This window comes from Rhinolophus sinicus, linkage group LG04, assembly GCF_036562045.2.
Source record: "Rhinolophus sinicus isolate RSC01 linkage group LG04, ASM3656204v1, whole genome shotgun sequence".
Taxonomy (NCBI): domain Eukaryota; kingdom Metazoa; phylum Chordata; class Mammalia; order Chiroptera; family Rhinolophidae; genus Rhinolophus; species Rhinolophus sinicus.
In genome coordinates this window covers 87,564,244-87,577,603 of record NC_133754.1, presented here as the reverse complement: position 1 = coordinate 87,577,603, position 13,360 = coordinate 87,564,244, and the positions used below count along the sequence as shown (strand labels likewise).

General features: G+C 37.3%; 1 protein-coding gene and 1 pseudogene across 6 annotated transcripts in view; one reads left to right on the top strand and one right to left on the bottom strand.

The window, feature by feature from the left end:
- The window catches only part of CAB39L (calcium binding protein 39 like), a 137,620-nt gene that overhangs the window by 97,847 nt on the left and 26,413 nt on the right, over nucleotides 1–13,360 (bottom strand). The window lies entirely within an intron of this gene.
- On the top strand, nucleotides 4,864–5,145 carry LOC109456041 (large ribosomal subunit protein eL37; annotated as a pseudogene).

The following is a 13,360-nucleotide window of genomic DNA, read 5'->3' as shown; positions in this document are numbered from 1 at the left end:
AGGAAGTACGTGACTGCTACAATTTTTTCAGAAAAGAAGGACTCATGGTCATCTAAAGAGAATGAGGGTGGAATAACAGTGTACATTTGAGCAGAGTGAAACTGATCTTATAAAAAAAACCATATAAATATAGTAAGAAAAATAAAGGTGATATGGGAGAGCTCCCTCACTACAAAAGTTTTAAGCCTCCCTAACTATATAAATTTTAAGTCTCCTTTTCCCTAGTTTCTTAGCTCCTTAGCCCCGGCCTCTGATTACTCTCTTAATCAGTTCTGAATCCTAGACTAAAGATTGCTGTAGCCTGAATCACAGGATGTTTCTCACCCCGGCCTCAGATAACTACTTAAAAGCCGGTGACTTCCCAACATCCCCCACGCCATTCCATTCCGGACCTAACTCTTGGCCATCCCACAAACCAAATAGGTTTTAACATTCCCCCAGGCCAGTGTACTTGTTGATTGTAATCACTGAAGCCTAGTGTTCTTTCCAACCCATTCTGGGCCCCAGTCCTGACAACTGACACCACCTGAATGACTGGTTGAATGGCCACAGGCTCTATAGAGCTAACGGATTTATTAATTAAAATCTATTTTTCGTCATTTAGAGGCCTTGGGGATACAGAGGATACCCCACCAAGGTTACCCGTCACAACCAGAGAAGCCAGCACGGTCTTCCAGGCAGATCTCGAGACCCCTTCCTCTCAGATCAGATAGGGCAAGAGTTCCGTGAATCCCGAATAGGTAGGGACAGCTTTACAGCCCTGCCCAGCAGGAAGCAGATGCAGAAGAACAGACCTCCTGTCCCTCAGCTTCCCATAGAGATTTTATGGGGATCACGTCTCTCAAGGGAAAAACAAGGCAGGCAGTTAGAGATAGACATCGGGTCTCTGCATTACCACACAGAAGACCTCCCCTCTCTGTCTGAAACTTTCCCTTCCCATTGTAAACAAATGGGTACAAGATACCCAACTAGATCAAACCAGACACTCACACCTGCACAGTTTTAAAAAGATGAGGTAATAGCTTCTTGTCAATCACAGAGGAACAGCCCGTTTCAGAGAAAAAGATAAAAACCACCAAGGCCTCGTTAGTCGGGGCCCATGAACCGTTCCATTGGAAAGGACTTCCCAATGAGACATTCTCTACTGCTGGGGTCCATTTCTATTTATTTGAAGTGTACTATCTCTTCTAATAAACTACTCTTTCACCACTTTATTTCTGTGTCTCGTTCAATTCTTTGCTCGAGACCCCAAGAACCTGGACATCATGCCAAGAAGGACTCACTCTCCGGTAACAAAGGCTACAACTCACATGCACCAAATTTTAATAGTTACAGTTCTACTTCTTTCCAAACAATGTAACAATTCTAAATGAAATATATGCTATGGTTTTACTCCAACTTCCCAAATTAAGGAATAACAGAGGGTGAGGTAAGAAATGGAATCCTGAGATACAGTATATAAGTAGCATCATAACCAACAAAAATGGGCTTAGTGCTATAACCACAGTCAAATGGTAATAATTCTCATATTTTCCTGCCCTTCTATGCTGGGTCTATTTTGTTTTCTTTCCATAGTTGATGATTTTATGAAATGTTCTTGCTTGAATCAGTTAAGAACACAACATACCTTTTAATAAAAGAACAACTCCTATCCTATTGATAAACTTTCACTTTTCAACAAATTATTGAAATCAGAACTATACAAAAATTTTGTTAGAAAATCATATTATTAGTGCTATAAATCTTTAAAAGTACAATTTTTGAGTTGCTGCTCTGGAGCCAAGAAGAAAAAACAGGATCTAAAAAGAACACAGAAAGGACGAAGAAAGAAGTCTGAGTTAAGGGACAGAAAACCTTGAGTTATAGTATAAATTACTTGGTTTAAAATGTCAAAAGGAAACTAATCTCAAAGTATGTCTTTCTATGTGGTTATAAAGCTTGTTAACAATGAAAAGTACTTTTAGACAAAATATTTAATTTTCAGATTCAAACAAAGCCACTTATGGCAAACAAACACAGCATTTATAATAAAACATATTCAGATAATTTATTGAATGAAAAAATCTCTACAGAATTAGTTCAGTAACTATAGTTGGATTCCATTATTTTTATAAAACACATTTTACCGTAACTCTGAAGATTTATAAAACATGATCTAGAGTAGGAGATATGATTATAATCTATTAATAACTATTAATCACAGAAAATATCTTTAAAAATGCACAGAGTGGTATCTTGTTTACAAGTTAAATACAAACTAGTGTACTTTTCTTGCTATATTGATTCTTTTAAAATACTTATTTTTGAATTTTGACTTCAAAATAAATGGTCACTGTAAAAAACAAAACTTTTTATTTTATATGCTTCTCTATTGCTTAAAAATCTCCTGACTTCTTCTTCTCTAATTATACTCCCCAAAGTTGTCCACTGTTAACAGTTTAGTTCTATTTTTCCTGACATTTTTTTCCAGGCATACACGGATATATGAGAGTTTGTTTAAATATACACACAATTTTTAAAAATGGGCTCATACCACACATGCTATCTTGTAAGTTATGTTTGTTTCTAAAAAGTAGATCCTGATTTCTTTACATGCCAGATGGGGTAGATAGACCTCATTCTTTTTAAAGAGGCACATTAGTATTCCTTAATATTGGTTTACCACAATTTATTTAACCACTTCTCTATATGGAGACATTCAGGTTGCTGCTGCTTCTTTTTTTCTTTATTTTACAATCTATCTTTAACTTACTCACGGATAACATAAGCATAAATTAAGATGAAAATCATGCTAGTTTTCCTTTGAAAGAAGCTATAAAATGATCACCTAATAGTAATGAACTTTTTTCATTTTAAATATTTTGCCTTTTCCTAGTTGATAAACATATGCAAAAGTTGTCATTGTTTTCAAAACAATGTTAACAATATTTCTGAAGACTTACATTGATTTTCAAATTAACCACACATTGTAGGCTAATTCTCCACTATTGGTCAATTACATTTTAACAACTCTTTATTGATATTTTTACAAACTACTGTAGTACTAGGTTCTCTAAGAAATTTGAAAGAAGTCTGTGACAAAGAACCTGCCTTCAAGGATCTTACAACTTTTGGGAAAACAACTTAGTTATCTATATGAGAAAACTGCACCAGAATATAAATTGAACAAAGTATAAAAGGAAGAAAAAATAACCAACATACAGGGAAACATAAGGGAAACGTTTTTCAGATGGAGTGGGCAAGGAGGATTGTTGGTTTCTAAGGGACATACATTTGTTGTCAGAGGAAGAAACCTGTGGAGAGGTAAAATCAAAATATCCCAATGAGAACAGAAGTCAGTGGTAAAAGAAAGAATGAAGATAATGGTAATACAGTTAGAGAGATACCCTAGATTGTAGAAGCAACCCAGATGTTAGCTGTTGCCAATACACTTGGCCAAACATGTTTTGGTTCCACATCAACCTACACTCAGCACTCAGACTCTTCACTGGCTTCTATAAGAAATCCAGATATCTCGGTGATTTCCGAATTTCCATAATTTTTTATTCGTGGGGTCATGGTGAGAGTCACATTATACAACAAATAGCATTTCACTTGGAAAGTCCCATCTAACATCTCCCCATAGTTCCTATTCCCTTCCTGCTGGATGTTTCCTGTGCCTTTCAAATTTTTCTTCTCATTATTTCTGTCCCAGCTTCTATTTCTGAATCTGTATACCTAACTCATCCTGAACCTCAACAAAACAGAGTCCTTCCCAATGGACACAGCTCCTTAAAAAGCAATTTAACAGTCATATTCTGATATTTGAACAAGCCCCTCTGGATTCAACTTTCATCACAAATCAGTAATCAAGGTGATTCTTTCAAACAAATTCAGCATTTTCTACAAAAACCATTCTTGTGCCAACTACTAAAATATTGACAATTTCTCCATTTCAATACATAATCAAGAATGTAGGTAAAAGGTTTTACCTTAGTAAAAGAAGCATAACCATGAGAAGAAACAGAATCAATTTACCTAAGAAATAGAACGATTTTATAAAACATAAAACACCACTTGCAAGAATGTGGTGAGACAGAATCTCATACACTGCTGAGTAGACTAAAACTGCTAGGAATCTTTCTAGAAAACAATTTACCAGAATATTCATGCTCTTTAATATACTAATTCTACTACCACAAAGTTATCCTGAGAAAATATCAGAAATACGAGTATGGTCAGAGATTCAATGATGTTATCGTAATGTTATTTATAGTAGGAAAGCCTGGAATATCTACACAAAATAAATCGTTGAATAAATTATGCTGTGCTACCATCTTATAATAGAATATTATAGAGCTATCAAAATAATATTTTTATTTTTACTTTTTTATTTTTTGCAAAATTTACAAGGTTTTATTACGTGCCAGACATATGCATTATATCTCACACACATTAATATTTATATTTGAACCCAAAATTTGTTTTATTAAAAATTTATCCCCCAAAGCTCTAATGTAGTTTTTAGTTGCTCCTCCAGGTAGAACAATTAAGATTTTAATGCTTCTTTAAGTATATAAATGTTGAACAACTATGGTGTACACCTGAAACTGATATAATGTTGTATGTTAGCTATATTTTTTAGTAAAAATCTTTAAAAAAAGAGATTTTAATGGAGAAATCATTTCAAAATAGTATTTTAAACACCATATATTCATATAAGAAAATTAATGTTAAATAAAACTCAATAGAACTAATATACATATTTCAGATTCATTTTTAAATCATGTGCATATATATATGCACACAAACACACACACACCCATTTGTGTATGTGTATGTACATAAACACATACATTTATATAGATAAAATTAGAAGATGAGATGAGGAAGGGAACATTATCACTTGGAAACTATTGCAATAAGACACACACGTTGCTCCACCATTGTGGCTCTAAGGCCTCCCACCTTCAAAAGTCAACCTGTGGCAAATGTGGCTACCCTGCCAAGAACAAGAGAGAGCACTGGAGTGCCACAGCTAAAAGATAAAATACAGTAATTGAATGAGCACCTAAAAATTGTATACCTCAGACTCAGGCATAGATTTCCTGAAGAACAGCACCAAAACCCAAGAGGGCAGCTGTATCAGCACCCAGTTCATCTTAAGGATTTCAACAATTAGTCACTCAATAAATGTTCTCATTGAAAAAGAAAAAAAATAGAATTTTCTACCACAGCATTTGTAAGAGAAAAAAAAATGTTTTTTAAGCAACAGCTGTATTTCTCTATAAATAGGCATTTTTTTAAAATGTGGGCTCTGACATGGCTATAATGTACACACTCTACACTATTTTATCATATGTATATTGGGAAAGTCGGCAGACTTCTGAGTTTCCATGATCCCATGTTGAGAAAGTTATGAGTGCAAAGGAAAGGAAGAGGTTTGCTGTTGCTCCGATATTTACTTCACAGCTGACAACTTAATGACACTAGAATGTAAGCTCTGTGAAAGCAGGGTCCTTTTGTGTATGCTTTATCTTCAGCATATAGTAGGCACTCAACAAATATTTGTAAATAAATCTCCAATCAATTTTTTTAAATTATAAATCATTTTCCTGTTCTGCTACTATATTCTTTGTCTTGAATTAAAAGGAAAGACACAGAGGAAGTGCAGGCTTTTAAGGGATAAAAGGGTGAACTCATTGAAAACAAAATCAGTTGGTGTGTTTTTTTTTCCTGTACCTACAAAGGGAATAATGCTTTCTCTATAAAAAGAAGTTCACCTTAGGCTTACTCTGAGGTGTTCTTTAGTATTAGCTTTCCTCAGACCAACGAGCATTTATGCTGAACCCCATCTTCTGGAAAGCCCTGCTTTCACCCCGGCTGTCTCACTGTTCATGGATGGGTAGATGCTTCAAACCTGGGTTTTAGTGAGGCCAGAACATGCCACTCCCTGTTACTGGGTTCAGAACAATTAGAGACTGGTGCCTTAAGATTCCAAGTGAGAGGAGCTGTGGCCCGTCTAGAGTATGTGCTTTCAAACTTGAACCATGACTCACAATAAAAAATATACCTGACATGAAAACCCGAGTAACAAAGTAACATACATACAATTATCGTAAAAGTTTCACAAAACATTTGCTCTTATCACATGCAATGCACTCTAGCCAAAGGACCATGAAAGGGTTAAGACAGAAAACTTTTAGAGAACAAGTCTGCTTTACTCCAGACAAATACCAAAAGTGAGACCCTATTCCACCCCCACCAAGGAAGACCAAATGGAAGGCCTAGACTTCCATCCCTGACTAGCTATAGTGAGTCACCCCACATTTTCCCCTAAACCAGGAACAAGCAGAAGTTGGGACATTCATCCCCCTTGAGCATTAGCCAATAGCCACACCTTCTGTGCCTGTGGAGACCATTTGGGGAACCTGTACTTCCACTACACCTGTCAGTCACCAAATGTCCCTCCCCCTCTTGGAGGGAATGTACCAGAAGAGGACTTGTCGAGTCAGGACTCTTACCACCACTCAGCAGAACCAAGGCAGCCCCTCCACATGTTGTCAGTGGAGGTCACATGGGAGCAGTAATGAGACACTTCTCTACTTCCCAGCCAGGGTGGTATCAGCGGAGGCCGAGCAGAGAGCCTGAACTCCCTCCCCTGCCCTGCAGTAACAAGGAGACCCTCATCCCAGGGTGTCAACAAAGGACAAGTGGAGAACCTGGATTTCCAATCCCACCTGGTGGTAATGAGGAAGTACCCCTCTTCACTCAGAGAGCAGTGTCAGAAGAGGCCTGCTAAAAAATAGATTTAAATAAGATCTAGAGTATTAAACATAATGTCTAGGTTTCAGCCAAAAATCACTATCAAGAACCAATAAGATCTCAAACTGAATGACTAAAGATAATTAACAGATACCAACACCTAGATAACACAGATGTTTGAATTATCTTAATAGGAATTTAAAACAACATTCATGAAAATCTTCAATGGGCAATTACAAATACGCTTGAAACAAATGAAAACATAGAAAGTTTCAGCAAAGGAAGAGAAGATATAAAGATCCAAATGGAAATTACAATAACCATCATAAAAAAGTATAATAACCATCACAAAAAGCCCAGTGGATGGGCTAGTAGCAGAATGTGAGAGATGGAGTAAAGAATCAATGATCTTGAATATAGTACAATAGAAATTGCCCAATCTGAACAGAGAGAAAATAGGCTGGGAAAAAAAAAAAAAATGAATGCAGACTTGAGGTCATGTGGGACTGTAACAAAAGATCTAATGCTTGCACCATCAGAGTCCCAGCAAGATTAAGAGAGAATGGAGCTGAAAAAGTATCTGAAAAAATAACAGCCAAAAATTTCCCAAATTTGGCAGAAAACATAGACCCATATATTCAAAAAGCTGAGCCAACCCCAAACAGCATAAACCCAAAGAAATCCATACCAAGATATGCGATAGTCACATGTCTCAATACTAAAGAAAAAATCTTGAAAGTAGCCAGAGAAAAATAAGATTAATTACAATCAAAAACCAATTCAAATGACCGTACATTTCTCATCAGAAAATGTGGAGACCAAAAGATCTACTATCAATGAGGCCATACTAATATAAATGATTGAATAACAGATAAGTCGGAGAGAAGAGACAAATCTCTAGTGCAGAAGAATTCCCCAAAATCAGCAGGTAAAACACAACTCCCCACTCCTTAAGTGTGAATTGTACACAGTGACTTCCCTCCAGAGAGTACAGGATGAAAAGGGGGTTGGTGGTAACTTGATAGTGGAGAAACCTGACAAACACTACCTCACCCAGGTGATCACAGTCAACATGAACAGTGTAAGTCACATTGAGAGTATGTGATGAAAACGGCAATTTACCTTTGATCTTCCTCCTCAAAACACATGCCAGTCTACTCTAGAGAAAAACATTAACCAAATCCAAATTGAGGAACATGCTACAAAATACCTGACCAGTACTCCTGAAAACTGTCAGTCATCAAAAACAAGAAAAGCCTGAGAAACTGTCACATCCAAGAAAAGGCTAAGGAAACATGAAAAGTAAATGTAATGTGATATCCTGGAACAGAAAAAGCACTTTAGGTAAAAACCCAGAAAATCTGAATAAAGTATGGACTTTAGTTAATAATAACAAATCAATATTGGTTCATTAATTGTAACAGTTAATAAACTTTTTGCAGAATATATAAAAACCCTTTGTAATATCTTTGCAATTTTTCTGTAAATATTGTGGACGAGAAAGGAGGAGCTCTACAGAAAAATAACCTCACAGGGTGATCTGATCACAAATTCCTAACTGGAGAGGTCATGATGGGTAGTCACGCCCCAGGCACATAACTCTTTTTCTTCGCCGTAAGCAAGCCATATCCACTGTTTCTGTGCATGTAAGTTAACACACCATTGAAATGCCTTCTTCAAAGTAACCACCCTCAAGAGAGCACATAATTTTAATCCTGCAGTCAAATCCCTGCCTTGCTTTCTCCCACCTTCGTGTAATCTTCTTTACATTCCCTTCTTAATTTCAAATGCATAAAAGAAACTGCAAATTGCCATTCTCTAAAGCATCTCGAGATCTTGCTTCCAGGAGAATTCTGTTCGGTTCAAATACATTTTTATCAAAATTCTCTATAGGTTTAGACATTCTTACATCAACAATCTAAAACTGTTTTTAAAAATAAAGTGTATTGACTTCCAGTCAAGATGGCAGACTAGGTAAATGCTGTGCTTGCCTCTTCCCACAACCACATCAAAATTACAACTGAATTATAGAACCACTCTTGAGAACCACCTGAAGACTACCTGAAAAGAACCTATAGCTAAGGATATAAAAAAGAAGCCACAAGAATGGTAGGAGAGGCAGAGATGTGAAATGGGCTGGTACCACACCTACGTGTGGAGGTTAGAAATTGGGAGGGACATCTCCGCTGCAGAGGTCTCTCCTGAGGAGTGAGGGGTCCCAGCCCCACACCAGGCACCCCAGCCCAAAGAAGCAGTGCAGGTAGGACGAGTCCCCACAACAGCTGGCTGTGAAAATCAGCAGGGACTCCATCTAGGTGAGACAGAGGGCTGCTAGAGATCCAGAGGTCCTTGTAAAGGGCTCGTACATGGACTTACTTGCTGACAGACGCACTCGCTTTAAGCTCCAGCGCTAGGGCAACAGCTTGAAAAGCACTGGAGACATGCGGGGAGGAACCAAATTGTCTGGCCTCAGGATGAGGGCTGGAGGGACAGCTCTGTGCTGTACTAAAATGCCTGCAGGAACCATTGTTCCTTTGTTGAGCCCTCACTTCACCCAGACTGCAGTTTCAGGCAAGCACCAAGTCTGAGTCTCCATTAACCAGGCTAACACTGCTCTTGACCTACCCTGTTGATTGCGTGAGACCCCGTCTGAACCTCTTTCAGACAATAATCCACACAAGCTGCCAGCCTGGGTCCATGCTATGGACTTTCCTAAAATCTCTCAAACGATCACAAATCCCAAACAAGCAGTGGCTAGCTTTGGCATGTCCTGTACCTCTTGCTAAGTGGCTCCAAAACTGGTGCTAGTGTCAGCCGGCCTTGGTTCATAGCATAACCACTCTCAGGTACCCTAAAGCCCAGAAAAGGCAGCTACCAACCATAGATCACTTTGTAGCTCTTACATGTGGCCCCGGGCCAGACATAGACAGCAGCTGACCTTGGCCTGCACCAGAACCCCTCCAAACAGGCCCCAGAACCAACACACCTGGTGGTCAGATTCAGACCAACACCAGAGCACCACCCAATTAGTGCCATAAATGACATATCCAAAGAGTGTACTCAACAAGTACCAGATCCCCACTAAAGCAAATCCCGTTCAACACACTCAGTCCCACCCAACAGCTTGTCTGCTACAATCCCAGCCAGGCCTCACAGCTGTCAGCCTGAGTGTCAGTCCCAAACCTTGACGTGCGAACAGCAAGTAAGGCTCCACTACAACAGCAGAGCACACACAACCCACATAAAGGACATCCCTGGAGCTCAGGTGACCAGGGAGACTATGCCAATGGGCCCCCCAGGACACCTACTACATAAGGCCACTCTACCAAGACTGGGAGTCATAGCAGATCTACCTAATACATAAAAATAAACACAGCCAGAATGAGAAAACAAAGAAACATGTCCTAAATGAAAGAAAAGGATAAAACTCCAGAAAAAGAACGAAACAAAATGGAGGCAATCAACCTACCAGATGCAGAGTTCTAAACACTGGTTATAAGGATGTTCGATGAACTTAGGGAAGGAGTGAGAACTTCAACAAAGAGATAGGAAACATAGAAAATGAGATAGAAACCTTTAAAAAGAACCAGTCAGAAATGAAGAATACAAGTGAAATGAAGAATACATTAGATGGCATCAACAGCAGATGAGATGAAGCAGAGGATCAAATCAGTGATTTGGAAGACAAGGTAGCATAAAACACCCAATCAGAACAGTACAAAGAAAAAAAGAATTTAAAAAGTGAGGATAGTTTAGGAGACTTCTGGGAGAATATCAAGCGTACCAACATTCACATCATAGGGGTACCAGAAGAAGAGAGAAAGCAAAGAATTAAAAACCTATTTGAAGAAATACTGATGGAAAACTTCTCTAATCTGGTGAAGGAAATAGACATACAAGCCCAAGAAGCTCAAAGAGTCCCAAACAAGATGAACCCAAACAGACCCACACCAAGACACATCATAATTAAAATGCCAAAGATAAAGACAAAGAAAGGATCCCAAAAGTAGCAACACAAAAGTAGTTAGTTACTTACAAGGGAGCTCTCATAAGACTGTCAACTGATTTCTCAAGAGAAACTTTGCAGGCCAGAAGGGATTGGCACAAAATATCCAAAGTGATAAAAAGCAAGGACCTGCAACCAAGATTATTCTACCCCACAAGGCTATCATTTAGAAGGACAGAAAAAGAACTTCCAAGACAAGAAAAAGCTGAATTAGTTTATCACCACCAAACCAGTATTACAAGAAAGAAAAAAAAATAAAGAAGAAAAAATAATAAACAATATGAATAAGAAAATATCACAAAGAAAAAATTCTCACTGACAAAGGCAAACACATAATAAAAGTAGTGAATCAACAAACACTAAAACTAGATTAAAGGTTAAAAGGCAAAAGTAGGAATGTCATGTATAATTACACCAATAAATTAAGGGACACACACACACACACGAAGTAAAAAATAATGACAAAAATATAAACATGGAGGGGGTGAGTAAAAATGGTAGTGATTATATAAAGTGCTTGATCTTAAGGACCATCAACTTAAAACAGACTGCCATAAGCACAGCTTGGTATATATGAAGTATATGGTAACCACAGACACAAAATCTAAAGAGATATACAAGAATTGGAGACAAAGGAATCCAAACACAACACTATAGGAAGTCATCAACATACAAGAGAAGAGAGCAAGAGAATAGGAAAGATACAGAGAACTATCAAAACAATCAGAAAATAATTAATAAAATGGCAATAACTACATACCTATCAACAACTGCTTTAAATGTAAATGGATTAAATGCTCCAATCAAAAGATGAACAGATAAAGAAGATGTGGTTTATACACAATGGAATATTACTCAGCCATAAAAAAGAATGAAGTCTCACCATTTGTGACAACATGGATGGACCTATTATGCTAAGTGAAATAGGTTGGACAGAGAAAGACAAATGCCGTATGATTTCACTTATAAGTAGAATCTAAAAAACAAAATAAATGAACCAGCAAGATAGAAGCAAACTCACAAAGAATATAAACTAATAGTTACCAGATGTAAGGAGGGTTGAGGGGCTGGGTAAAAAAGGTGAAGTGATTAAGAAGTACAAATTGGCAGTTACAAAATAGTCAAGGGGATGTAAAGTACAGCTTAAGGAATAGAGTCAATAATACTGCAATTTGTAATAATTATACATGGTGTCAGGTGGGTGCATGACTTACCAGAGGGATCACTTTATAAGTTATATAAATGTCTAACCACTATGCTGTACACCTGAACCTAATATATTGAATGCCAATTGTAATTGAAAAATGAAAATTAATAAATAAAAGCATTTAACACATAAAAAATTAATAAAGAAATCATTAAACATTTTAGAGGGCCCTTTATCTGACTGAAAAGTAGATCTTTCTTAAATAATAACCAAAAATTTTGCAGCTACATCCTCAGCATCATCCTTAGACAGTTTTACTGACAATGCCTTGGTTTTGATCTTCCCTAAGAAGCCATTTCTTAATTTCAGCACCAATGGCTGTCTGGAGAAGTTGGCAATGGTCAAAATATCCCAGCTCCTTTATGTTTAACAGACCTTTCTTTAGCATACTTGTTCCTCTCATATCTTACTATTAGCAGCAAGAATAAACCATGTGGCACCTTCATATCTATAGTTGGTAATCTCCTTAGCTACATCACCCAGTTCATTATGTACATTTTCTAGTTTCTACATTACCGCATGTGACAGTGTTGCTAAAACTTTTGCTACTACTGTGTTTCCCCGAAAATAAGACCTAGCCAGACAACCAGCTCTAATGTGTCTTTTGGAGCAAAAATTAACATAAGACCCAGTCTTATATAATATAATATATTATAATTATATATTATATCAATATATATTAACATATAATAATATATACAATATAATATAATATGTGATAATATAATATTATAATTATAAAACCACATCTTACATTATAGTAAAATAAGACTGGGTCTTACATTAATTTTTGCTCCAAAAGGCACATTAGTTTAGAGCTGGTTGTCCGACTAGGTCTTATTTTCGGGGAAACACAGTATGTTAGAAGGATCCCCTTTCCTAGAGTCTCCAAAAAGATTCTCCTCACTTTCCTTTAAGTTCTCACTGGCAACTTCTTTAAAGCTCGTAATGCGTCTACTTTAGGCTTTCACTAACACTACCCTCAAATTTCATCTACCTTTCACCCACTGACAGGTTCCAAAGCCACACCCACATTAAAAAGTATTTATGACATCATACAACTTCTGGTACCAATATCTGTATTAGTTACCTATTGCATAACAATTATCCAAAATTTACAAACTTAAAACAGTAATTTATTACCTCATACACTTTCTGAGTCAGGAATCCAAACAGTTGGCTAGATGGTTCTGGCTCAGATGCCAGCTTCAGGCAGCACTGAAGGTTTGAATGGGTCTGGAAGAACCGCTTCCAGGAAGTCACATGGCTACTAGCTGGAGGCTTCAATTCAGTTTGTTGCTACATGGGCGTCTCCATAGGGATGCTTACAATATGGCTAACTTATCCAGAGTGAAGGATCAGAAAGACAGAATGTGATAAAGATGGAAACTGCAATGTCTTTT